At 37.5% G+C, this 26,401-nt stretch overlaps 1 protein-coding gene across 9 annotated transcripts in view; it reads left to right on the forward strand.

The window, feature by feature from the left end:
• Window positions 1–3,030: 3,030 nt before the first annotated feature.
• The window catches only part of inpp4ab (inositol polyphosphate-4-phosphatase type I Ab), a 74,643-nt gene continuing 51,272 nt past the window's right edge, over window positions 3,031–26,401 (forward strand). For all 9 annotated transcript variants that reach the window (XM_059571394.1, XM_059571397.1, XM_059571398.1 and 6 more), the window contains exon 1: window positions 3,031–3,155. The gene's annotated coding sequence lies outside the window, so the exon portion shown is untranslated. The remainder of the gene's footprint in view (window positions 3,156–26,401) is intronic.

Raw genomic sequence — 26,401 nt, forward strand, 5'->3', positions numbered from 1 at the left:
CAAGTAAAATTAGTTTAACCCAAGCTAAATAATAATAATAAACATTTTTTTTTGACCTTATAGGGAGCATGATGGATTGTAGCATGGTAGAACGCTAGTTAGGTATGCAGGAGCTAAACCATTTGGGGCCTTATAGTTAAGTAATAATATTTTGTAACTGATACAGAACTTAACAGGCAGCCAGTGCAGAGAATTAGGGTAATACGATCATACCGTAATTCCTCAAATAAAAGCCGGGTGGGGGGGGCTTTATTTACCTGAACTGCAGAAGGTAACAGGCTTTTATTTGAAGCAGGCTTTTATTAGAGGCAGGCCTTTATTTCTAATTCCATTTGTTTGATAAGTAATTGTTTTAAATAACCCGTTTTAAATTAAAAGCGATAGCATTCCAGTGGACAGAGATCATAACATTAGCACAGAATCAGTTCAGAATCAATCACCAAAAGAATCAGTTCGGTTCAGACGCGCTCTGTGTCAGTCTGCTTCACGCTGAATCATGCATGCGCAGTATCATCAGCTCCTCGGTTCTCGAATCGGACGCGTCCGACAGAAACGGTTCTTGGTTCAGTGTACTGGTGATCCGAAATCCGATGCAACCGGTTCTTGACTCGAGAATGAGAATCGCTCCGGTAGTGGGCGTGTAAGTTCCTTATCTGGCTCTGCTGCACAGATTTCCCCCCGGCCTTTATTTAAGACCGGCCTTTATTTGTCCGTGTTGACCACGCCCCCGGCCAGTATAAGAGGCCCGGCGTTTATTTGACTACTGGTTTTTATTTGAGGAATTACGGTATTTTCTTGACCCTGGTAAGGACACTAGCTGCCTCATTTTGTTGTAGCGTGTTAATTGAAGATGCAGGACAATCACCTAGCAGTGCATTACAATAGTTCAACATAGAGGGACACGGATAACATGTTTCGTGGTTTAGCAATGTTTCTAAGATGGAAGAAATTCGAATGCTGTTTTTGTAATATGGGAAATATGGTTTTCAAAAGACAAGTTGCAGTCTAATATAACACCCAGATTTTTGACTGTAGAGGAAGTAACAGTATATCCGTCTAGTTGCAAACTGTAGTCTACAAGATTCTGTGTACTGTTTTTTGGTCCAATAAGTAATATCTCTGTCTTTTCCGAATTAAATAGGAGAAAATTATTGGTCATCCAATCTTTTACATTTTTAGCACACTCTGTTAGTTTATGTAATTTTGAAGTTTAATCTGGTCTAGTTGAGATATATAGTTGAGTATCATCAGCATAACAGTGGAAACTAATCCCGTATTTTCTAATAATATTACCAAGGGGCAACATATAGATTAAAAATACCAGAGGACCTAGGACAGATCCTTGTGGCACTACATATTTTACTGGCGAACAAAGTTGTAGTGATCGGACAGGTAGGATCTAAACCATCTTAAAGCCTGTACTTGAATAGGCCTACCTGTATAGTTTTGTAATTGATCTATGAGTATGTCATGATCTATGGTGTCGAACGCAGCACTAAGATCAAGTAAAACTATATATATATTTTTTTTTTTTTTATGTATTTTTGCATAAAAGAAAAATCAATAATTTTGACCCATACATTTTTTTTTTTTGATATTGCTAAAAATATACCCAAGCGTCCAGGGTCACATTTATATTAAATACACATTCGCATGCATCTATGTAAATATGTGGTATGCAAACTATTATCTATCCACCTAAGAGAACATTCATGAACCAGTTTAGGCAATTCATAGAAATAATAGTATTGCAGTGTTAATTTGATCTTGAGGCTAAGAAAGACCTTTGAGGTTCACTTCTCTCTCTAAAATTACAGTCTATTACTGAGCTTATTGTTGATGCACCTGTTATCTAAGGTGAGATTTTTAATCGACATCCTCTGATGTCCATAAGTACAAATGTATCAGCTGTATTAGCTTTCTTTATAGATTTAACAATTCACAAATGTTCTTCTTCTGGAACATACATCATGAGTTAAATCGTATTTAGTCTTAATTAATATTAATAATTTGTTGACCCAAAATAATGGATTTCTATTTCCGTTACCTCTACATTTTTGTTTCATGATTTTATGATTTTACTGTTTATATTTTTGCTAAATGTCCTATAAAACATACAGCAGAATTGTGGCTATTTACCTCATATATTGTGACAACATGCCACACTACTGAATGTATGAACTGTGTCATCTTCCAAAGTATAATTAAATAAACTTAATTTGAGCAATATTTACTGGAGTAAAAAGTATGACAACCAGCCCTAGTCTCCCTTATTTTGATAATTTATTGTCATGTTATTGTAAGAAAAAAGAGACTGCTTTTGATTAAGTCTCAAATCATTTTGTATACTAAAATGATTGTATAATGAAAAAATATGAACACATGATTCTTCTTTATATTTCATGATAGAACATTGTTTCCACAACATATGAAATCGTGTAATACGATAAAAAATAGGCTACTCCAAACAGAAAGTGAAATAAAATTAAATGAAAACTGTGACTGTGACTTTTTTTTTAACAAGCATCCAGAAGATGGCAATATAGTTCTTGGAACCCATGATCTCACATATTTTGTGAGGAATAAGATTTGTGGTTGCAGATTAAAGCATTGCACTATGAAACGAGGATCAATCTCATCAGTATAATTTGTAAACTAATCATAATCAGAGATATACTGCCTCTCTTCAAATACACCCATTAGTGTCCAATTAAAATAAATGTCTCACTTAATGGTCCTGCAAATTCGTTAAGAAATGCTGTCGTTTAGCTTCAGTGAAACTTAACTGACTACTAGAATATATGCACATAAATAACATTAAATATATTATGTTTATAACGCTGTCACAAATATAATTAAACTAATTAAATGCAAACCAGTATTTTCAACTATTATATTGTTTTATTTTATTTTATTTTTTTTATCACTGCGTTGTCTTGGATAATATTTCGTGTTTGTGTCCGCACGTGTAGTTGCGGAGAGAGCGCGTGGGAAAGGCGGGGCCGAGCTGGGTGACGTCACGCATAAGGGCGGTTCCACACTATGCTGCAGCGCAAAGAAGAGCGAGAAGTAGGGCTCTGGAATTTGGCAACAGAGCTAGCATGTATAACAACTCTTCCGATGGCAATATGGATTAACACAGCGCCCACTGAGATGTAAGTACATTTGGTTTGTGAAACAATCGGAACAGTCAGTTTCGAGGCTCTTTGTTGGTTACACAACCAGAGAAATAACCATAAAGTAATCTGTGTTGTTTGTATGCTCTGTAGTGCGCAGGGAGGCGAACTGGAGATAAGTTACATTTGTAAGCTGTTTGTATGACTTGGCTGCGATATCATCTTATAATCGCGCTCGGAATTTTCTGTAAAATAACCTCCTGACACTGCCTGCCAAATCGAAAGCTACTAATGTTTATTTGGGGGAAACACTGAAACGTCTTCCATAGACAAAGGGTAAAGGTATGTGACGTTATGCATGCGGTGTGACCTGAAAGGCCAGTGTTCGCTGATCTCACGTTAAAAATTTACTATGACAGCGAAACAGGGCCATTCTGAGCTGTCCGTGATTTGACTAAATCCCAGTGCATCTGTAATTGCCTTGCAAACTTGTTAAAATCTATTATATATGTCATTGCTTAATTGGACGTTTAATGTCTTAACCCCTTAATATCCTAATTGTGTTTTAGGAAGATATGAAATATGACCGTGTATTTATACTCTAAATGCAATTTTATAAGATGTTTGCGTTTGGTTAAATCAGTTTATTATATTTTATATGAAGATAACTCCAAAGAGAAATGTTGATGCAATGGAGTGCAATGGCATATTTCTGTTTGTTTACAGGCAAATGTTTTTGTTGTTGTTTTTCCATTTGGTAGCATGTTCTGCATATTTGCAAGAATTAGAGTGAGACTTGTTTTTAAAAAGTTGGACTTATATTTAAAGTTCAGCTAACAATTGGCTCTTTAGAAAATCTCATCAGTTTTGTCTGATAACCAGAAATAACCATAAACAAAGTCCTAAGAAGTTTGGACTGGTTTGCTTCTGGTTGGAGTTTGATATTTCATGAAGCGGGCAGGCTGTTGCATAAGTACAGTTCAAATGCAGTGTGCTTGATCACACTTCGGTTGGGGATTTGTTGTAGTTTGGGCCATGTGCAGGCACCACACAGCAGCATTAAGTGGAGTTCTGCGTTAAGACTTCATGACTGTACAAGTCAGGCCCTGTAAAATCAATTAGAATATTAATTTCTTGGCTTTAGGGTTATATAATATATGTCTTGTTTTTCAGTTACTTTACATCAGCAAAAAAAAAATCCCCTTTAATAAGTGAAACAAAGAAAGATGTGTTTGTCTACATACATTTGGTTGTGTTTTAGGGCATGATTTACACTTGGCAGGTTTGCAGTTTGACTGAAATATGAAAGTAGTGTGGACCTAAGACATCTAAATGAACCAAAAACAGGATGTAATGTCACAAGATGTGACCTGAAAAAGGCCAAAATGTTCAAGAGTACAATCTGTACAAGGTTCTTCTCGTCATAGGGGCTATTGTTGGCCATGACAGTTTGGTACAGGGATCAGAACGGCCGTCTCATTACAGCAGATTTCCATGTGTCCAACTGAGGTATTCTTTATAAGCTGTTAGTGACTTATCAGCTGGTAAAAATAGCACTGTATATACACATGTACATTGAGCACATTTATCCCAGCACACCTTGGTTTCGATGATTGGTAATTTCACAAAATATGATGTGTATTTGGAGAACTTGCCGATCATTGAAAACAATGTTGTGAGTCTAAATGCACTCATCCAATCAGGGGTGCACTTAACTGAACCATTGTTCGTCAACTATGGTCAATAGTTCTATTAAACTGTATTGGTAATTACATAATATGATTAAGTGACTACCTTCATTTATGTGTTAGAATATGTATAACTCAATATTTTAACTAATTGCAAAAGCTGATTAATCAACTGAAGTCTACAGATTAATCAGTGGAATAATCGACGATTAATCGTCGTAATAATCATTAGATAAATTGATTTATACATTTTTTTGCAGCCCTAATAAACCCATCATTTACTTTTTTTGGTCCAGACCAAAAGAACCAAGAAAACCGAACTACTACTGTAAACCTGCTTAGATGGCTGATAAAAATTATCTTACCCTCTTTATCGGCATCACCTCAACCCAAGTCACATGTAACTGTAACATGTTGTGATCAGTGTCATCATGTCATAGCCTGTTACAGTCAGTCATGTCTGTGAGTCAGGTATAACCCTTTCCTCTGGCGGTGTGAGCTGTTTGATTATTCCCCTTCACTAAGTGAAAAGGCGCCTTCAAAAGATTTTCAGACTGAGAATTTCAGTCACAGACATGTTATTTTCTCTTAAAGATTGGCAGTATCCTCAAGAGATGCATCAGCCCTGTTCCAGGTTTTCAGAGTATCTATTTTTTCCTTATGGCTCCTAGAGACCATTAGGTCCAGCCTGGGAAGCAGTTTGCCACTGAGGTTATGTAAATTATGGGGGGGGGGGGGAATAATTAATTAAGTTTAAATAAAAAGTCAGTTATGTTCAAATATTTATCAGAACTAGACTGATCATCTTTATTTAGAAGAGAGTTTTCTTTTTGTTTATCTTTAAATTGGTAACATTTTATTCTAATTCTATAAGCTTCTGTTGCATGCTGAACACCAAGGGGCTCATACTGAGCTGAACTGAGATGCATGATGGGATACATGCTGTTGTTCACATGGAATCAAATTAGGATCTTCTTGTTATATCTATAATGACTCAGCTTCTTCAACTCTGCCTGCAGGCTGGGAGCAGATCAGAACCGATTAGTGGAGCATATTTTGTTGAACTTATGCCGTGGCGATTCCCAAGACTTGCCCACTAGTTATGCAACACAGGCCTGCATTAATATTGATATTTCTTTGGATATAAGAAAGTGTGGAACTAAAAGGTCTGTTTGCTTCTATTTTTGCCCTGTAAAAGCACTTGTATGATTGTAAATGTGACGGTGTGGAAAGGGTCCTCTAACATATGCTATATGTTAGGGGTGTAACGGTACGTGTATTCGTACCGGACCGTTTCGGTACAGGACTTTTGGTACGGTGCATATGTGTACCGAATTACCGAATGCAATTTTTTGTGTGCGGAACATAGGTACATTTTCGTGTTTCCAAACGAACATATTAAGTGGTGGAAGTCTCCGCGTTCAGTGCAAATCCCGCCCTGCAGCTGATTCTAAGGCTGGTGACACACTGGCTGCATGGCCTGAGCGTGGCGTTTCTGCTGCGTGTCAGTTGCGTGACGGCTGCTTCGCGTTTTCTGTGTCTTTACACACCAGAACTGTGCCTGACGCGGCGCTGGCGCGCTGCTGCTACTGTAGGTGACATAGAGGGAGGCCGCCGAGGCGCGGACAGACCAGGATCTATACTTCATGTTGAGCATAAATATAAAGCCTACTGATAAAGGACACCGTCAACAGTATTGACGGCCAAAAAGACTATGTTTGACAGGTGAAATATGCCAGTGTGTCACTGGCCTAAGGTTTCCAAAAGGCATCACACGAGTGTGAACATCACTACAACTAGGAACAAATGATTGTAATTCAAACGCAGCTCCCGTCGGCATTTAAACAGACCTTTGCTCTTAATTCCGATCGATCCAATGCAATAACGAAATCTGAACAGGTCTAAAAACTGAAACTGTTGATGCTGCACTTTACACTTTGGAAAAGTTATATATATATTTTTTAAATATGAGCAGGCCTACAAGCTGGCATTGGTAATGCTGCACTGTAATCATAGTTATTTATTTATATTTTTAATTATATTTTATTATATGATATTGGTTTGAGACTGAGAGTATTTTATTTAGTGGAGAACTTTGCAGCAGTATTTTATTTCTTATTCTTTTTTTATTTTATATATATTTTATTAAAAAGTATTTTAAAAAAGTGTAAACAAATTGTAAAAAAAGTTTATAGTAATAAACAACCTGCAGTTTAATGATTGCATTTCTTTCCCTTACTGTACCGAAAATGAACCAAACCGTGACTTTAAAACCGAGGTACGTACCGAACCGTGATTTTTGAGTACCGTTAATCCCCTATGTTGAGGCAAGAATGTTATGTAATTGTGGTCCAAATGCGGACCATTTCCACAAAATGTTCTGTTCTCCATTCATGTGCATGATGGAGTCTTGAAAGCAATTTGGGATGAATATAGTAAATGTGAAACTCTTAGTGCAATTAGTGCAAAGACATAAAATGATTTTTTTATTGTGTTAAATGTTAAACTCTGAATATGTATAAAAATGAGGCCAAATGCTCTAGTAGCTCGTGTACCTTTTATAGCTCTGTAAAAATGTGACATTCTGGCTTAACAACCCACCAAGCATGCCTTACTACCATAAATTAGGTTACTATTCTTTTCTTCTCTACAGTTTTGTTGTTGTTGATGTTGTTTTAATACATTACAAATGGTACATATTATGTTCATGTCACTCAAGGCCCCACAAAAATGGGCTAAATACAGTAATGTTAGCTAGTTTGATACCAGAATAGAGTCATGGCACCTAGCAATCTCTGCATTTCTCTCTTCCCGCATGCGCTTCTGTGAAATAGGAGCTCAATACCTGACTAGCTTCTGTGTATCAGTGGAGAGCTAAGTCATTTCCTGATGACCTTCAGAGTCGTCCTCCTTTTTAGTAATAGTGAAGCATGCTGAACAAGTGTACTAGATTCATTAATTGGTAATTATATACATACATTTTTATTTTTTTTATCGTTAGAGAGTATGCCGTAGGTCAGGGTCTAGTAAAACTCTTTTTCTAGTAAAAACACAAGTATTCAGTATAGAATAAAAGTCATCGCATCATAGCCCAGAATTAGAGAATGTGATCATCCAAGTTGATTACCTTGATTCATTTTTATCTACTTACTCATAGTAGTGCTTCTGCTGCAAGTGACAAACCACTTCCCAGACCCAGACAAACCAGACCTCTTACAAGCTGCAAAACATCCTGGTTCAGCTGCAATTACTTGCACATGCATTTCCACTGCCCACTTCTTGTTAACCCATTTCCTGGTAAACATTGTTTTAAACTATTCTTTAGTTGCGGTGTTCTGTACTTGCTAATTCTTCAGTGGGCAGTCGTGGCCTAATGGTTAGAGAGTCGTAACCCTGAAGGTTGCAGGTTCGAGTCTCAGGTCCAGCAGGGATTGTTGGTGGGGGAAGTGAAAAACTAGCACTCTCTTCCACCCTCAATATCACGAATTGAGGTGAGACCCTTGAGCAAGTCATGGAACCCCCAACTTCGGATGTGTGTTCACGGTGTGAGTGTGTTTACTACTGTGTGTGTGCACTTGGATGGGTTAAATGCAGAGCACAAAATCTGAGTATGGGTCACTATACTTGGCCAAACGTCACTTCACTTTTCTTTAATGTTTTCTTTCAGATAACATAATTTAACTTTTACAATTGACTTTAAACAAAATCTCAAGCTTTCTCTTGCATGTAAATAAAGAGTAGGGAAATTCCCTCTTCATACCCTTTACATTCCACTAAGGGTGTCATTCAAATGAATTGCGGAATCCAAAACATGCACATTGTTTTGGTTTCTTTTCTTTTCTTAAAAAGAGTAAATCAATGTAGAATTTCTATACTTGACCTGATTAGGGATGGGTATGATTAATCGATGATCGATAATTGATCGTTAAGAATTTTGTCGATCACGTTAATTTGTTATCGATTAATCTAATGCATTTTTTTTTATTTAATGCAGGTTGCGTTGCGTAGTGTGAGTCTTGAAGCAATTAAATGAATTTCACTGTGTGGCAGCAATTTTTGGCAGCTTATTTGACACCATACTCTGTTATCTGTGATCTTCAATTTTGATTTCAAAAGAATAATCATGAAGAGGTCACGGCGAAGTGTGGCGTGGGACCATTTTGATTTAAAAAGCAAAATAGTTCACTGCAAACATTGCGATGCCGTGTATAAGTACAACACGCCATCACTCAAATGATGTACCACTTAAACAAAGTGCATCTGTCCCTGGTTAATGTCGGTGGCAGTGCATCCTGCTCTCAGTCTCAACCTAGCGTCAAGTCGGATTTAGCATGGACTCTGAGCTATTATGCACAACGAGCAGAGAAAATTACCCAAGGGACCTGCAAGTTCATTGAGATGGATATTCTGCCCTTAAAGGTCCCGTTCTTCGTGATGCCATGTTTTAAACTTTAGTTAGTGTGTAATGTTGTTGTTAGAGTATAAATAATATCTGTAAAATTCTAAAGCTCAAAGTTCAATGCCAAGCGAGATATTTTATTTAACAGAATTCGCCTACAAAAAAAACGACCCGTTTAATGCCGGATTCGCACAAAGATTATTCTTGAAAGATGGAGCAGTTCCCTCTTTGTCTGGAGAAGGCGTTGTTTATGGACCACAACCGGTAAGTGTATTTTATTATTTAAGTTGGTGCGTTTAACAGTTTCTGTAACTTATTACACAAAGGGCAATGCTGTTTAGCTTTGTGAACTAAATGTTAGGGCAGCGTAAAAAAATCGAATGCGTTTTTCATGTCCATCTCGTCAGTAAAAACGCTCCTGTGATTATAAGTACATCTCCAGCACATGCGTTCTAGTCCAATCACGTTTACAGGAGGGCCACGTGCTCTAAGCTGGTGTCTGTGATGAGTGGGGCGGGGCCGAGAGACGTGGGAACAGAGCGAGGCCGGTGGAGTGGTTGGAGATGAGCGACACCTGCTCGACCCACCGGTCTCGAGTCCCATGGAGGAGATGGAAGGATCTAAAACTGGAGCGACGACAGTGAAGGAGGAGAGAGGACCAGGCCTGGGTTTTAGTTTGTGTTTTGATTTATATTTGTGCGCGTCAGTCGTCCATGAGGGGCTAACGCGCTGTTTTGTGTTTATTTTGATCATTAAAATATCATTTGATTGTCCGCCGGTTCCCGCCTCCTTCTTCCCGATGATTATGAAGGTTTAATTCGTTACAGTGTCGAATCACAACACAGGAACCGCTGGCATAATCAGCACTCGTCACGTATTTCTGAAGGAGGGGCTTTATAGAACAAGGAAGTCATCAGCCTGTTTTTATGACGGTGAAAACAGCGGTATACAGATAGGTGAATTGTGTGAAAAATACTGTTTTTTTACACGCAAAACATGAACAAATGTTATATTGCACACTGTAAACACAATCAAAGCTTCAAAAAAGCACGAAAAACGGGACCTTTGTTTTGGGCATTGGTTTTCGAGAACTGATACATACCAGCATATCAAATTCCATCATGACGTACCATCACCAGACTGGTAGAAACTCACTACAAAGAACAAAAGCAGCAGCTGTTAAAAGAATTGAGCAAAGCTGAGAGAGTTGCTCTAACTATAGACTGCTGGACCGCTTTAACAGCTGAGAGCTAAATCACCATAACCTGCCACTACATCAGTGGTGACGGGAAAAATAAACTCAGCGGTCCTGCTCACAGAAAGCCTGCCAGGCCGGCATACAGCTGACAAAAATGAATGGAGCTGTAGAGCAGTGGGGACTTAAAAGGCTGAGTTATTGCATGCGTTCATGACAACGCGGCCAATATTTTAGCTGCCAACAGTCCCACCAGAGTGCCCTGGATTTCCGTTGCCTGCTTTGCACACACCCTCCAGTTGGCCATAAATGACGGATTTGCACTGTATCTGTATCGGGTAATATCAGCAGCTAGTAAACTCATTAGCCACTTTAATCACAGCACTACAGCAACCAAAGCGCTGCAAAAGAAACCAGAGCAAATGGGCCTTGCAACTCACCGGCTTACCCAGTCATGTAAAACACGGTGGAACTCCGTGTGCAAGATGTTTAATCGGCTGGTGGAGCAGCGGTGGGCTGTTTTGTTGCTGTGCTGTTAGACCGAACCGGAGTTGAAGGATGAGTACTGGCAGCTGATGGAGGACACACAGCCCGTGCTGTCAGCACTTAAATGTGCCACCACGGTTATGTCTGCAGAGAAAGACGTCTCCATCTCAAACACTTATCCCGTCGTCACCTTCGGCCTTATCAATATCCACCTCATGCGCAGTGAAGGAGACGGTCCCAGACTCATCGAAATCAAGACAAAAGTGCGTTCCTCTCTGTAAGCTCAACTTTTTATCTTAGTTTAGATATACATAATTACATGGATACTTTCCTGTTATCTGCATGTTACCTTTTTAGATTTAAGCAATAAGCCCCGCGAAGAATAAACTGGTTTAACTGGTTACCGTGTTATCTGGTGACCAACTTCCTGGTTTAGGTCTCCGCTGCAGATGTGCTGGAACGACAGCAGCAGATTCGGCGATTCTGGAAGCACAAACTGACGTGTCCAATAAACGCAGACATGCTCATTGCATGACTCGCGGCTGAAGTAAAAAAAGTATGTCTGTGTTCGTGCGGGTTTCGAACAAGCGCTAAAAGACGGCGCGCCGCGAGACAACAGTCACGAACCACCGAGCTACTGATCCACACCGAATCAGCTCCATCAGCAAATCTCAGATTGGCTTCCTCCCTAAACATCGAACCACTGACCATATTCACACACTACACACGCTAATAAATGAACATGTACACCAGAAGAAAGATGGAAAAATATTTGCATGCTTTATAGATTTTAAGAAGGCTTTTGACTCCATCTGGCATAATGGACTGTTTTATAAAATTATTCAAAGTGGCATAGAGGGTAAAATATATGACTTAATTAAAAACATGTATAACCAAAATAAATGTGCAGTAAAAATTGGCCAGCAAAGGACAGAGTATTTTCCTCAACAGCGAGGAGTGAGACAGGACTGCTGCCTCAGCCCGACCTTACTTAACATATATATCAATAAACTGGCAGATCTACTGGACCAATCAAACAGTCCAGGACTACAATTATACCACACAGAGGTCAAATATTTACTGTATGCAGACGACCAGAACAACCTTGACATTTTAACTAAATACTGCCAGGATTGGGCCTTAGACGTCAACATCCCAAAAATTAAGATTATGATATTTCAGAAAAAGCCCAGAAATCTAGAACATAAACATTTATTCACTTTAAACAACACCACCCTACAACATTTTTTACAGTATACTTATCTTGGTCTGGTTTTAACTTCCACTGGAAATTTCAAATTGGCAATTAAAACATTACTTATAAAAGCCCGCAGGGCACTGCACGCTATACGAATTAAATTATTTAAAATAAACATCCCCATCAGAATCTGGACAAAGATCTTTGACAGTGTCATCCTTCCCATTGCCCTGTATGGAAGCGAGATCTGGGGCCCAGCGAGTAACTCCAGCCATAAGGACTGGAACAAACACCCTTTAGAAGCTCTGCATGTCGAGTTCTGCAGAAGCATCCTTCACGTGCACAGAAACACTCCTAATAACATCTGCAGAGCCGAGTTAGGCCGTCTCCCCCTAAACCTCATCATTAAAAAAGAGTTTTAAAGTTCTGGATCCATTTAAACTCTAGTTCGGAGTGCAAAAAAAGAGTGCTCAAAAAAGTCATCTTTGTGTAATGGTGTCAGAGCTGACTAACAAAGCACTCGATATCACCAATCCTGAAAAACATAGAAGAATCGAAGAGATTATGAATGAAGAGAAGGAGACATGCATACAGTATTGGAAAGAACAAACCAAAGACCAAAGTCGCCTCCAGTGTTATCTGAAACTCAACAGAGAGTACAGTATGGCTGACAATCTGCTCTCGCTCAGGAATATACAGTTACTGACCAAGTACAGACTGAGTGACCACCAGCTGGCCATAGAGAGAGGACGACACAGAAAGAGCTGGTTACCTAAAGAAGAGCGAGTCTGTAACGAGTGTAGATCAGGATCAGTTGAGATGGAGGAGCACTTCCTCCTCCACTGTGACAAATACACATCTCTAAGAGACTCACTGTACAGTCAAATACAGCAGAACACTCCTGAGTTCCAGTCACTCCGTGAACATGACAAATTAAAAATATTACTGGGTGAAGGACCTGCTTCCTCTGTGGCAGCACATTATATTTACAAATGCCACAAACTAAGAGGAAAAGAGTGAACACATCTACATTAGTAGTACCATCAATGTTTATAGAAATGTATATGGATGTATTTTGCTTTTATTTTATTTTTTCTTATGGATATATATGCATTTTTGTTTTGTTTGTTTCTATTCTGCTATGTAGGCTACAGTGCTTTGGCAATATGTACCTATATATGTCATGCCAATAAAGTAGGGATGGGCGTTTTCCGCAAATATCACATTCGAATATTTGAGCTCACAAAAAACGAATATTCGAATATTCGTTTATTTAAAATAAGTTTAATGAGACAGACGTTATTTTTCAGCAACATTTATTTTTTCCGTCATTTTAAACAAGCTTACACACAATAAGCTTGAACATTACACATCGTGTTTTGTAGCTGAAAACCTTTAACAATGCGTGCAAACAAACAAAAGTATAGATTAAAAGCAAAAAAAAAAAAAGTGAACAAAGAAAAAAAAAAGTGAACAAAGAAAAAACGTAAAGCAGCCTGCAGCAATCAGGCTATTGTAGAACGTAGCCTACAATTAACTTTGAAACTTTTAAACTGTCAGCAAATCTTTTTAAACTTTTTTTCTATTGTTTTACATGTTCTTGTTAAGAAATACGGGCATGTAAACATGATCGGGGGAAAGTCGGCTCCTTAGTCTGTTAAAAATAAGGCCTCCCGCGGAGAAAACGCGCTCTGACGGCACAGACGTTGGCGGGACTCACAAATAACGGTGTGCTAAGCGAATAAGTTTTGTGAAGCGCTTCGTTTTTTCGTTTCACCACTGAATGGGATCCTCATCTTGTGGAATACATGGCTCCAGCAAGAACTGTTCCCACTCGTCTCGGCTGGACTCTCTGTAATCATTGCTGAAGAACTGGCTCAGCCTTTTCCGACGAGTGGGCATTGCATCCTCTTCATCGTTGGTGACGGCGGCTGCATCCGCACCACTCGCATCAAGGAAAATGTTCTGATAATGTTCAAAAAAGTTTTTTTTTCTTACTTCTCTCATGTTTTCATCGAGAAACCTGAGATGTTTTTGCAGAGGGTCTAAGGCAGACGCGAGAAGATGAGTTTTCACTGCATTCTCCAAGTTAGCTGTGTTTATTCAGTGCTTGAGAGATAACGCAACAAGGTCACTTTCTGTGATTCTCCATGGCATATTTGAAGCACTGTAGAAGACCGCAGTTCTTAGGAGCCGTTCACATATCGCGTCTTTTGCGCGCTCAAGTTCGTTATTTCCAATGTAGGCGCGCGGTATGCGCGCTCATAATGGAAGCGACATGCAATATGAATTGAATTGAATTGAATTGAGAGAGCGCGTGCAAGAGAGAGAGCGTGCGCGAGAGAGAGCGCGAGAGAGAGAGAGAGAGAGAGAGCGTCTTCAAACAACACCAGCGCTGTCTTGCTCTCTCTCCCTGGCGCATATTAATCAATTGACCCGATGGTGTCGATGTTTAAATAATTTAAAATGAGAATGTAAGTGTGCTCACCCCATTTTTGTTTGTAAGAAAAAATTAGATTAGTTTTCATATCGCAATATATATCGCAAAAAAATAAAATATCGCAATAACATTTTTTCCCAATATCGTGCAGCCCTAACATATATATATATATTATTTTCTTGTATTAGTTTGATATTGACATTGGTGACAATATGCCATATGCTGAAAAGCCTCTCAGTTCATCTGTTGCCTGAGATTATTTATTTGTTTCCCATGGCTGGGACTGTAAAGGGACACCAAAACCTTAATAGGTTTAATGTTACTGCTAATTATACATGTTATACATGTTAAGTTATACATGCAAAATAATAAATTAGGTCTGAACGATTAATTGCATAATTGCAAACATTTTTAAATAGCAGAGGCTGCGATTAAACTCGGTCACGTGACCCACGAGAGTAAAGAGGTGTGTTCGACTGGACTTGAAGCCTTCCATAAAACGTGTATTTTACCCCCTGGAATACCGGTGGACCCCCCTTGAAACATGATTGGGATAGTTTAAAGTAGCAATTTGGCGGGTTTTGGTGTGAAAGCCTGGCAACCCTATGCACGGAAATGTTTGAAAGCGTATATATAATATGAACGTACTTCGAAACGGCACATTGAAATTACTCAAGCAGTGTTACGGTGCATTTCATTACTGATTACTGTAAAATATATATATTAGGGCTGGGACAACGCGTCGAGGTCATCGATGACGTCGACGCAAAAAATACGTCGACGCAAAATATGCGCATCGATTCGTCGACCTGTTTTTATTTCTCTAAAAAACGTTTGCAAAACGTTTACCTTATGTGCGCTGAATATACGCGATGGCCGGATCAACATTCTGTCCAACGTTATATAACCAATCATGGGGTTTTTCTGCATTGATCTTTTTTTTTGGCGGCTGTCAAGCGTTATTTGATCGGTGAGTGACAGTGACAGAGCGCGTACGAGAGAGAGCCCCGGCTGCGCGCGCACTCACAGTCTTCAAACAACACGAGCGCTTCTTGCTCTCTCTCTCACTCGTGCATATTAATCAAAATCATTAAACACGATAGAAAAAGGGCGAAACACCAAAGTTTCACGCGCGCTCGCGCACTCCCAGTCTTCAAACTACACGAGCGCTGTCTTGCTCTCTCTCTCTCTCTCTCTCTCTCTCTCTCTCTCTCTCTCTCTCTCTCTCCCTCCCTCGTGTATATTAACCAAAATCATTAGACACGATAGAAAAAGGGCGGAACGCCAAAGTTTCACGTGGAGCATTCGGAGATTTTTTTTTCTCCATGACAGGCTGCTGGCTCCCACTGTTAATTTTTTTTTTTTTTTGGAAAAGCACTCTCTGTATTAGCTTAAAGCCCTCAAGTTTACATTTACATACTGTATTCTTTCAATTGCTCTAAACAAGTATTTTGGGTGACTTTTTTTATTGAATGCTAGACATCAAGTTGTTGTTATTTTCATCTGAAAGAAGAACTTTTTTTCAGTAAGCTAGGCCCTATGTGTTCAGTAAGCTTGTTTCAGTAAGCTATGTGTTTTCAAGGTTTCAAGGTTTTATTGAATGCTATCTCTATACAAGTGCAAAGTAATGCATTCTTAGTCAGTCTTTTATTTTGTAATTTTAAGAGCAATAAACATATATTGCAATGTTAAGGAATTGATGTTTTTTTCATTCAGATATGTAAATCAACATGTATAAATTGTTAGTTGTCAATTAATGGGGAGATAATCGAAATCAAATCGGTCTGGAAAAATTAATCGTTAGATTAATCGATGCATCGAAAAAATAATCGCTAGATTAATCGTTTAAAAAATAATCGCTAGATTAATCGTTTAAAAAATAATCGTTTATCCCAGCCCTAATATATATTCTTATTTATTTATTTAAAGTCTTTCTAAAGCTGTGGTTCTCAAAGTGTGGGCACGTGGGCCATCAGCAGAAAAAGAAAAGAAGTAAAACAGTCAAAGGACATAACTTAGAATGGGAGATGAATCGGTTTGTGAAAAGGAAGAGAAAAGCCATAGATGACGTCGTAAAGACCCAGGCAGATGCTGGTCAATCAAAAGCTAGATGCAGAACATATGACGGGGCATATCTTGCTCTCGGCTTCACTCACTGTGTCCATACCAGATGCACCACAGAAGCTCTACTGTACACTGGATGCGACAAAGCGACTGTTGCAAATCATTTTAAGTTTGTGTCAGTATGCCACAAATAGAACAAGGCATCAGTTTAATGTCTGGTTTTGTTGCGCTGTTCCTCTTACATTGTAGACCGTGTCACTGTTGTACTGTATTTTGCTGCTCGCGTCCAGTGTAGGCACTGTGTTTAATGTCGTTGGTGAGGAGGAAAGCCTGTGTGTGTGTCCTATGCCTGTAGTGGACAGTAGTGGTGGGCGATATGGAAAAAGTATCATATCGCGTTTTTTTTTTTTTTTTTTTTTTTTTTTTTTTTGTAGAAATATCACGATTTTATCAAAATTCTTTCTCATGTTGGTTTTACTATTTTGCAAGTTTTCTGAGCATTACAGCCAAACTAATTTCCCTATTATAAAGACAAAGCCTTTCAATGTAACAAAAAAATAAAAAAGAATGGCAGATATTTGCGCCAAAGATAAAAAAATCTTTGTTCTTATTTTTTAATAGCAAAGATAAAAGAATGACAAAGATACACATTACAACTACACATAATATACAAGAAAAACAAACAGTGCTTTATTTCCAGGTACAATAGGTGTATTTAGCAGGAGAATTTAAGATATTTACTGAACAAATATAAAAATAAAACACTATATAAAATGATTCCTAAAGCAACTGTATATAATTTCTTCAGTCAAGAGCAGTGAGTGATAAAGGCTATTTTGAGGAATGTGGAAAACCAAACAGTTGCTGGTACACAGTGATTTCCATAGTATTTTTTTTACCCACATTCTTCAAAATATCTTCTTTCGTGTTCAGCACAAGAAAGAAATTAATACAGGTTTGGGACAACATGACAGTGAGTATATAATAACAGAAATGAAATTTTAGGGTTATCTATCCCTTGATCGTAATGACAGTAGGCAGCATTTTTTATAGGCGTATTGTCCCTTTAAGACCGCTGAGTTAACACTGCTGTAAATGCATGTGGTGTTGTACAGTATATGACGGAGGCGCCAGAACTGCAGCTGATAGAATATGCGCTGTAGCACGATACTACGATATTTCTTCAAAAGCTGATTGTGGAGACATTTTTATCCTCCACGATCAAAAATCGTCATATCGCACACCCCTAGCGGACAGCATGAAACCCACAATAAATAATAAATATAATAACAGTTTTTCACTCTATTAGAGCTGAAACAACGAATCGATTTAATCGATTAAAATCGATTATTAAAATAGTTGTCAACTAATTTAGTCATCGATTCGTTGCTAAATAACTTTTATTTGCCGTAAGCGGCTCATTTCGTGCATATTTCAAATCTGCGGTGACCAAAGTGTGGCAGTAATGAGCCACCGGAGGTTTTACTCAGCCAGTACAACAGGAGAAGTAGCGAATAGCTGGCCTCGTTTTGTCACGTGCTTCCCGAACAGCGTCTCTGCAGCATTCAGCAGGATGTGGGAGTGCTTTACTTTGAGCCTTCAAAAAAGAAGAGTAACCTGTAAACTCTGCACTACGGAACTGTTTAAGGGGACGTTCACATATCGCGTCTTTTGCGCGCTCAAGTTCGTTATTTCCAACACCGCATCGAGTTAAAACATTTCAACTTTTCAGAATGCAGCAAGCGCACCGCGGGTCATGTGACAAGAACTAACCAATCAGCTTCATCCTTTCCTGTAACAACGTTAAAAGCTCAGTCAAGATGAAAGGAACAGCTGATCATAGTTGTATATGGATTTCCATTTTGAAATAAATTTAGTAGCAGAGCTACTGCAAGCGATTTTTTGAGCTGCAAATCCATTTATCCTTTGCTGAAATTTCCGCGTCTTCAAGGAGAGAGCACGTCATGGTTGCTTAGCAAAGGCAGACGCCTCAGGGTCGCTTCTGCACGAGCGCTTTGGAAAGGAGGAGAAAGTGGCGCGCCTAGCGTTTTCCACGCGTTTTTAGGCGCGATATGTGAACTGCCCCTAAGACTTTCATTTGTGCAGATTCTCCAGTACAATGTTGTTTGCAAATGTTTAGTCGTAAAAGCTGATAACATTGCTTTTTAACAGTTAACATTTAAAGCTTTACAAACATGTTCTGTGATCAGTTTGTCGTTTACCAGTTCAAAATTCAGTCGTGCAGCCTAATTATGACTGAATGAGAGAGATAAATGTTTAAAGATATTTGAAATACACTTTTTTTCTAAGTATTCACTGCTCTTTTTCACACAGCAGGTTTTTTGTGTGTCCAATTTTTTGGACAACCTTCTGATGGATTTTACTTTAAATTGTGAGTTCCATTCAGGTTTCATGCCATTGGCACTTTTTTCGAAGGATTGTTTACAATTTCACAGCAAAAGCTATAAAGCTGTTTTCCAGTAAATAATAAAATACAATGCACTGCAATTTTATTCTGTTTTATCCTTATTCTTCGTGAAAATATGTTCTGAAAGATTCCTTAATAAGCTTTGTCCGGGATGTTAAACTACTTTAGGAGCTCTAAGGACTGCCATGGTGAAAACATTTGATATCTCCTTGTGAAATTTGCTAGAGTATGGGTCAGTGTTTTGATTGCAGAAGAGTTCGAAAAAGGATTACTAACACAATAAAACAACTCCAGGTATATTTTTAATGAGGATATGACAATGCAAAATGGTTAAAATCTCTTAAAAATCTATGCTGAAGGATAAAGACCATTTATTAATAATTTACTTGGGGAAAAAATGGAAAAAACTAAAATATAAGCACATAAACCGATTAATCGATTAATCGTAAAAATAATCGACAGATTAATCGATTATCAAAATAATCGTTAGTTGCAGCCCTACACTCTATGGTATTTTTCAATGTTTCAATGTTTTTTTCCTGTAGGTTTTTAAAATAAAAAAGCATGAATTTTTCCTGTTTAGTAAAATTATTTGACAAGACCAAAAAAGTTTGAGAACCACTGGTCTAAAGTTAACAGACAGTGTAAAAAAGTGCAGTCCACATGTTTGTTTATTACAGTGACTTTGAATGACCTAAAGTAGTGTGGTAAAACAACATATTTGTTTTTATATTTCTGCAATATTCTTCAGTTTGTGTGATTTGTTACTGACTTTCATAATAATGTTTACACCAGGCTTATTTGTCAGTGCTGTATGTTGTCATAATTATTACTTGCTTTCAATTTTGGAAGTTTAACAAATCAGTCAATCTACTACTGTGATTGTAGTTGTTTAATACAAATGTCATTCATATCAATTCATGCATCACCTAATTTCATCGTAACATAGGCCTGGCCTACAGAAATGAACATTTCTGTTTAATCTGTTTAATCTATTTAATGTTGGTCATACTATACAATGATTTTTTTTTGCTCGTCTTTGTTGAATAATACAGAACATAAAGTGCTTAAAAAAATTGCATATTGCAATATTGGTAAAAAAAAAAAAAATTAATCGCAATTAGATTTTCCTATTTTTGTCTTTTGTTTGTTTTATTTTTTAGTTATTTTATTTATTATAGGGCTGAACGATTTAGCTGAATGCTTGATCAAACATAGGCTTACTGTCTGGTGCTGGCAGCTTGGTTGTTACTTAAAAAAAAAAAAATATATATATATATATATATATATATATATTATGGCAAAAATATGGCTTTGTATTTGTGTGTTTATTAGCTCATGCTGGGGGAAAGATGGCTGTTGCTCATTTTCATCTCAAAGGGTAACATCTGTGGTTGTCCTCTAAAGAAATTATGCCAGCTTCAATTGGATGAATAGACCATCTAAAAGGAGGGGTATTCTTTTTTTTTTTTTTTTGTTCCGGAGCACAAAAACACATACACGCTCGCACAAGGGCTCTCTCTCTCTCTCTCTGTCCCTCTCTCTCTCTCTCTCTCTCTCTCTCTCTCTCCCTCTCTCTCTCTCTCTCTCTCTCTCTCTCTCTCTGTCCCTCCCTCTCTCTGTCCCTCTCTTTTTCTTCCCATTTATCTCTCCATCACACACAAATTTCAGTGCAGTGTTTGCTACTCCAACTCATCGATCAGTGTCTCCCTATAATTAAAGTGTGGCCATCTGGAGAGTTTACATACTGGAAGTTTCTCAGGACATCTGACAGAAAACATTAGGAGAGGACTATTATTAACCCATAATCTTACTGTTCTCAATGTTATGTTTTGTTTTGTTTTGTTTTTCCTTCCCCTGGCTCTCAGACATCCTCCACTACCCTGGATACTTCAACACACTGGTTTATTTTGAAAATATGCTGTAAAGCTTAAGGCAAATAATTATGTTGAATAAGGGAGCTATTCGTTTGGACACTAGAAAATTTTGCATGCTTGATTCATATCTTATACACATATTCATATCTTGTCTACATCACATCTCATCCACAAGGGTTATGAGAGCACGTTTTTCTAAATTAACTTAAAAACGAAAAAAAAATATTAAATATAATCACTTTGCTATTATATACAAAATGGAAATATTTTAATAGCTAAAACAGTAATATAAGCTGTTTAGTAGGGGTGTAAGAAAATATAGTTACATGTGAGTTTTGCGATATTTTGTTTGCCGATACTGTATCGATTATCAAAAACATAATATCGATATAAAAAAAATAATAATAAAATCACACAAGATTCATGGCATTTGTTTCATTTTGAGTTTATTTCCCGACCTCTAAATGGCAGTCTTCATCTCTGAACAAATCCTGAGTGACCGGGTTAGCGTTAATGTAGCTCGCTGCTAGTAATGGAGAGTGAAAGAATTGTCCCAGTTCATGTTTCAGTGTACAATGCTGAAGTTTGCCATCATTTGGGCTTTTGTGGTAATGTCCACTCCAGGACTGTGGCACTGGCCCCGCTCGGTTCCGCCTCTTGTCACGAGCCGTGTGAAGAGGCTCGCGCGGGGCTCAGTCATAGGCGGGAGGGTCTCCCTGCAGCTGTAGATTTCTCTTATTTTGGGGGCGTTGGTGCAGTGCTCATTTAGCGGTTTCGGCAATTCCACGCGGAACATAAATACAATTGAAAAACCTGTGAAATTCAAGTGGAAAGGTTCAACATCTGTTTTTTTTATACAATTGTTTTGTTTTCTTTAGGAATCTTGTTAGCACTTTATTTTTCATTGATATTAAGCAGATGTAATTCATTTGTTTAACTTAGATCAAAATGTTATGACATTGTAGGTCACAATTGTAAACTTAAACTGTGAACCTTTAATGCAGGGTCTAAAAATATATATGGTATTTTTATAAATTACATTTTATACGTATCATACATAACTAAAGGATCCTGCAAACACTTTAATTTTTCCCCTTTTACTCATCCTGCACAAAAAGTTTTTCAATAACGTTGAATGTTACAGGGATTGATTATTGCAAATGCAGATCCCACTGTGTTCTGGTTAAACAATTATTTATTTATTTATTGCTAAGGTTTGCATATGGTGGTGTTCTTAATGACAGCTTTCCATACAATATATTCTATTCCTAAAATAAGAAATATCCCAATATATCTCCTTGCTTACAATATCACAATGTATCGCAACGTATCGTATCACAACCCCTGTATCCCCCTGTAGAACTTTGTTGACCAGACTGTTAGTTAATCATTTAGGCTACAAGTCAATATTGCCTATATGGACAGCTATTTAAAAAAAAAAGTGAACTTGTAAAACTGCTGTGTTAAATGCGATGTTGTTGGGGAAAAAAAGTTAAGCGCACCAGTGCAACCAGTGCAAAAAGTTTGTCTAGAGCCCTGTACTTTGTCAAAAGATTTAATAAAATCACAGTAGATTTCTTAAGTTACATTAGGCAGAATTATTACAATCTATAGAAGAATGATGTCATTTGAAACCATTTTTATTTTATTATTATTATATTGTTATAATGAAATAAATTATTGTAAAATTTATAACAAAAGGAGGAGCCTTCAGTTAGAGCTCAATTCAAGTATGTGTTCTTAAAGGGAAAGTACTATCTTTAGAGAGATTATACTCTTGAAGTTTACATTTGTGACATAATCCATCCCTTTAAATTAATGCTAAATGATGGCAATATAATATTAATTAGAAATTTGTAGAAGGCCAAGATTAATTATCTAATAAACTTACTTGCCCCATATTAGCAAAATATAAATTGTGAATTATCAGCCAATCAATGATATGGTGACCAAATGTGTATCCATATGTAAAAGACTGTATATTCAATTACTAGGAATTAGCTTGTTTATGAAAAGCAGGATAAGACTTGACTGTTTTTGGGTTTAACAAATATTATAGTGTTATATTTGGTTAACTGGTCCGTTGTTGAACATTTTAAACTGATATGATGGTTTGGAGTTGACAGCGCTTGAGAGGATAAAAAAATGACAGTTTAACACTGTAGAAAGTTTTACCTGAGTGTGCGTGTGGGAGGAAGTGATGCAGCTGTAAATGAGAGGTGTGTGGGAAGAGGAAAGGAAACGCTGATGTGTTATAGAGATGATCAGTTCTGGATTGTGTTGAGCTTGGTTTGTTAACTCTCTCTCTGTGTGGGAAGTTTAACTAGAAATACAGAAGAACATCTGAAGGGGGTTTCAGGCCAATCACCTACTTAACTGCTTAATGACATTATACTGTATGATTGTATGTGTGTTATGAGAGAGAGTGAGTGAGTGTAAGAGAAGTAGGACTATAGGTTCGAGGTTTGGCAGTTAGACAGAAAGTGAAAACTGGGAAACTAAGTTTGCCCTTTTACGGTCTCCAGTCTCTGCTCTACTCCTGACTCGATGCCTGTTAAAAAAATTATAATAATTCTAAAACCAAACACACAAATATTTCTTCACTCTTTCACATCTCTCTCATGGATATTTGAAAAGAGTGGAGTTTATTTTGACCATGCTTATCTCTAAAGAAAAATAACAGCAGGCTTAAAATGTAAGGTGCCTTTGGTGTAATACTTAACGCCTGTTTCACACATACTCCATCTGCAGTGCATATGCAGTCCGTGTGTGTTATGTATGTGGTGCAGAAGCAGCACGGACTCATTGCGCTTTCACACTGATCCGCAGCTGTTTAGGCTAGAAACACAACATTCATTCATTATTTTACATTTCAAATCATGTAAAATAAAATAATAATAATCCTTCTCAGCACTTTATCACAGAACAGTAACAATCTTTCATAATCATAGACATTAGTTTAAACTCAATAAATATAAACAACATATTATTCGCGCATTTGACTTCTAGGTTTGTATAATAAGCTGCTCAAGCAAGCGGCAAAATATTTAAACACAATAAGTAGCCTACTTTTCTTGTTAGGATATTGCAAATATTTAAAATTAAAACACTCTCGTGCCTTTTGTGTTTAAATCTTTATTACAAGCAATCCCACGGGTCTTAATGAACTTTGTTTTTCTGCTTCCATAAAAGTGCATATATTATGTTGCCTTGTTTTTCCAAAGGTGCTCTTTTTCTTGTTTTAAACCTAGCCAAAAAACCCATGTGTTGAGTGTGAAACACAGTAGGCTTTAATTAGTAGACATTTATTGTGAAATGACTGCATTTCCGTGTCAATCAGTGTTCATTTTTACAGCGAACAATGCGCTGTCACTTTAATTCAGCACGTGCAGCACAGCAAAAATAGACTCTGTACGATCGCTGCACTGCTGCAGACGCACCGCTCCTGGAACGCACTGACGGACCGCAACTGCGTGCAGTGTGAACGCTGAAATCCGTTAACATGGGTGCGTAAAAAATATGCAACACATACGCACTGCAGATGGAGTATGTGTGAAACAGGCGTTAGAAGTGGGCTATTTAAATCTGGAGTCTTAAGACAAGGACCCCTCAGTTGATAGTAAGGCAGAGAAGGGACCCACTGTTGCATGTTGTATAAAACTTGAGTGTTACATTTTAAACTTGGGCTATAATGATCTGCATACTATAAGATATTGATGTATATTCACACATTTTCTTATGATGCTTGCAAGGCAATTAAAATGATCTTATATATTAACTTATAAACGTACTTACTTATATATAGCGTAGTCTAAAAGTATTATTGTACTGAATTATACACATCACACATGACAGTTCGTACACTCAAAAAAATTACTCTTTAAACTTACTTAAGTCAATTATGGACAGTGGTTCCACACAACCAAATTGTGTTTTGATAACATTAATGGAATTTGTTGAATCTATGCAAACTCCTTGTGTTGTGACAACACAAGTGAATGAGGTAGAATCTATGTGAAATAGTAATGTCCAACCAAATCAATTTATTCACTTTGCTTCAACTTAAACCAGTTAAGTTAACTGAACATGTTTTGGTTTATTACAATCTAGCCAATTTTGTTTCACTCTATCAACATAAGGAGGTTTGTTTCAAATTACTCATTTCAATTATGGACAGTGGTTCCACACAATTAGTTCTAGTTACTTTAACTTAATATTTTCTATTTAAAGTTACTCACTTCAACAAAGCATTTTTTGTGTGATTTGTCTTGTAATGAGTCAAAAGACAAGATGTCACAAATGATCAAAGTGTATTTGTTAAACAAGCAATAAATAATTACACACAGTTACAGTAAATACGGTTTAAACCACATTACAGAATTACAAAAAAATTACACAAAATAGCAGAAATATCCAACTACTCATTTTCTAATTGGCATTCATGGGTAACCATTTAAACCTTATTCCAGGAACAGAAACTGGCTCTAGAAATAACTTCTTCAGTACTCCAAATGTGTACCTGAGTTCAGGAGGGTTGCTCAAGTTCAGTCCATATATCAGTCCCAGAAACATGGTTTTGCAGACTGTAAACTGCTAGGTCCTGAAGAACTTTATCCTTTAAAACTCCAACTTCTGCTGAACTGTCTTCAATGATGCAGCTTCAAATAGATTCCCACGAGTCTTCTGGATCACCTCCTGATTGCTGCCAACGTCTGTATCCTAGAAGTATTTAAAAGGATGGAGAACTCAAATTCTTGTGTATTAACTTTAACAAATCATTTATTAACCTTGAACTCCCCATATACTCCATACTGCTAGGGTCTTCATTTGGATACTTCAATTTCATTAGTCTGAAGATGAAAACAACAAAATTTAGCCTTTGTTTTTTTTTCCCTAAAATTACATTATAAAAAAGTCAGTCATTCATCTCCTTATGGGAAATACAGGCAAGCAGAAAATGGTACACACATCTGGACCCTGCACGGTAAGCAACAGACCTGGAATGTTCCCAGACCCAGAAACATAGTAAAGACATTAGTAAAACAGTCCATGTGACATCAGTGGTTCAACCATAATTTTACAAAGCTACAAGAATACTTTTTTGTGCAAACAAAACCAAAACAGCGACTTTATTCAACAATTCTTCTCCAAATCGCATCTTCCACCATTATCAACAGCACGTAAATAATTCATGCGCATGGTGCTGCTGACCTAGTACACGCATGCGCTGAGCCTTGATTACACGCAGAAGAAAGCAATGTTCATGCCTCTTGTTACTCTCCATAATGGCGGCATATGTGATTTGGAGAAGAATTGTTGAATAAAATCGCTATTTTTGTTTTCTTTGCACAAAAACGTATTCTTGTAGCTTTGTAAAAGTGTGGTTGAAGCATTGATGTCACATGAACTGTTTTACTGATGTCCTTACTATGACTCTGGGAACATTTCAGTTGCATTGCAGCCTTTATGGAGGTTCAGAAATCTTTCGCATTTTCATAAAAATATTAGGG

The sequence above is a fragment of the Carassius carassius genome, chromosome 17, assembly GCF_963082965.1.
Source record: "Carassius carassius chromosome 17, fCarCar2.1, whole genome shotgun sequence".
Lineage (NCBI taxonomy): Eukaryota > Metazoa > Chordata > Actinopteri > Cypriniformes > Cyprinidae > Carassius > Carassius carassius.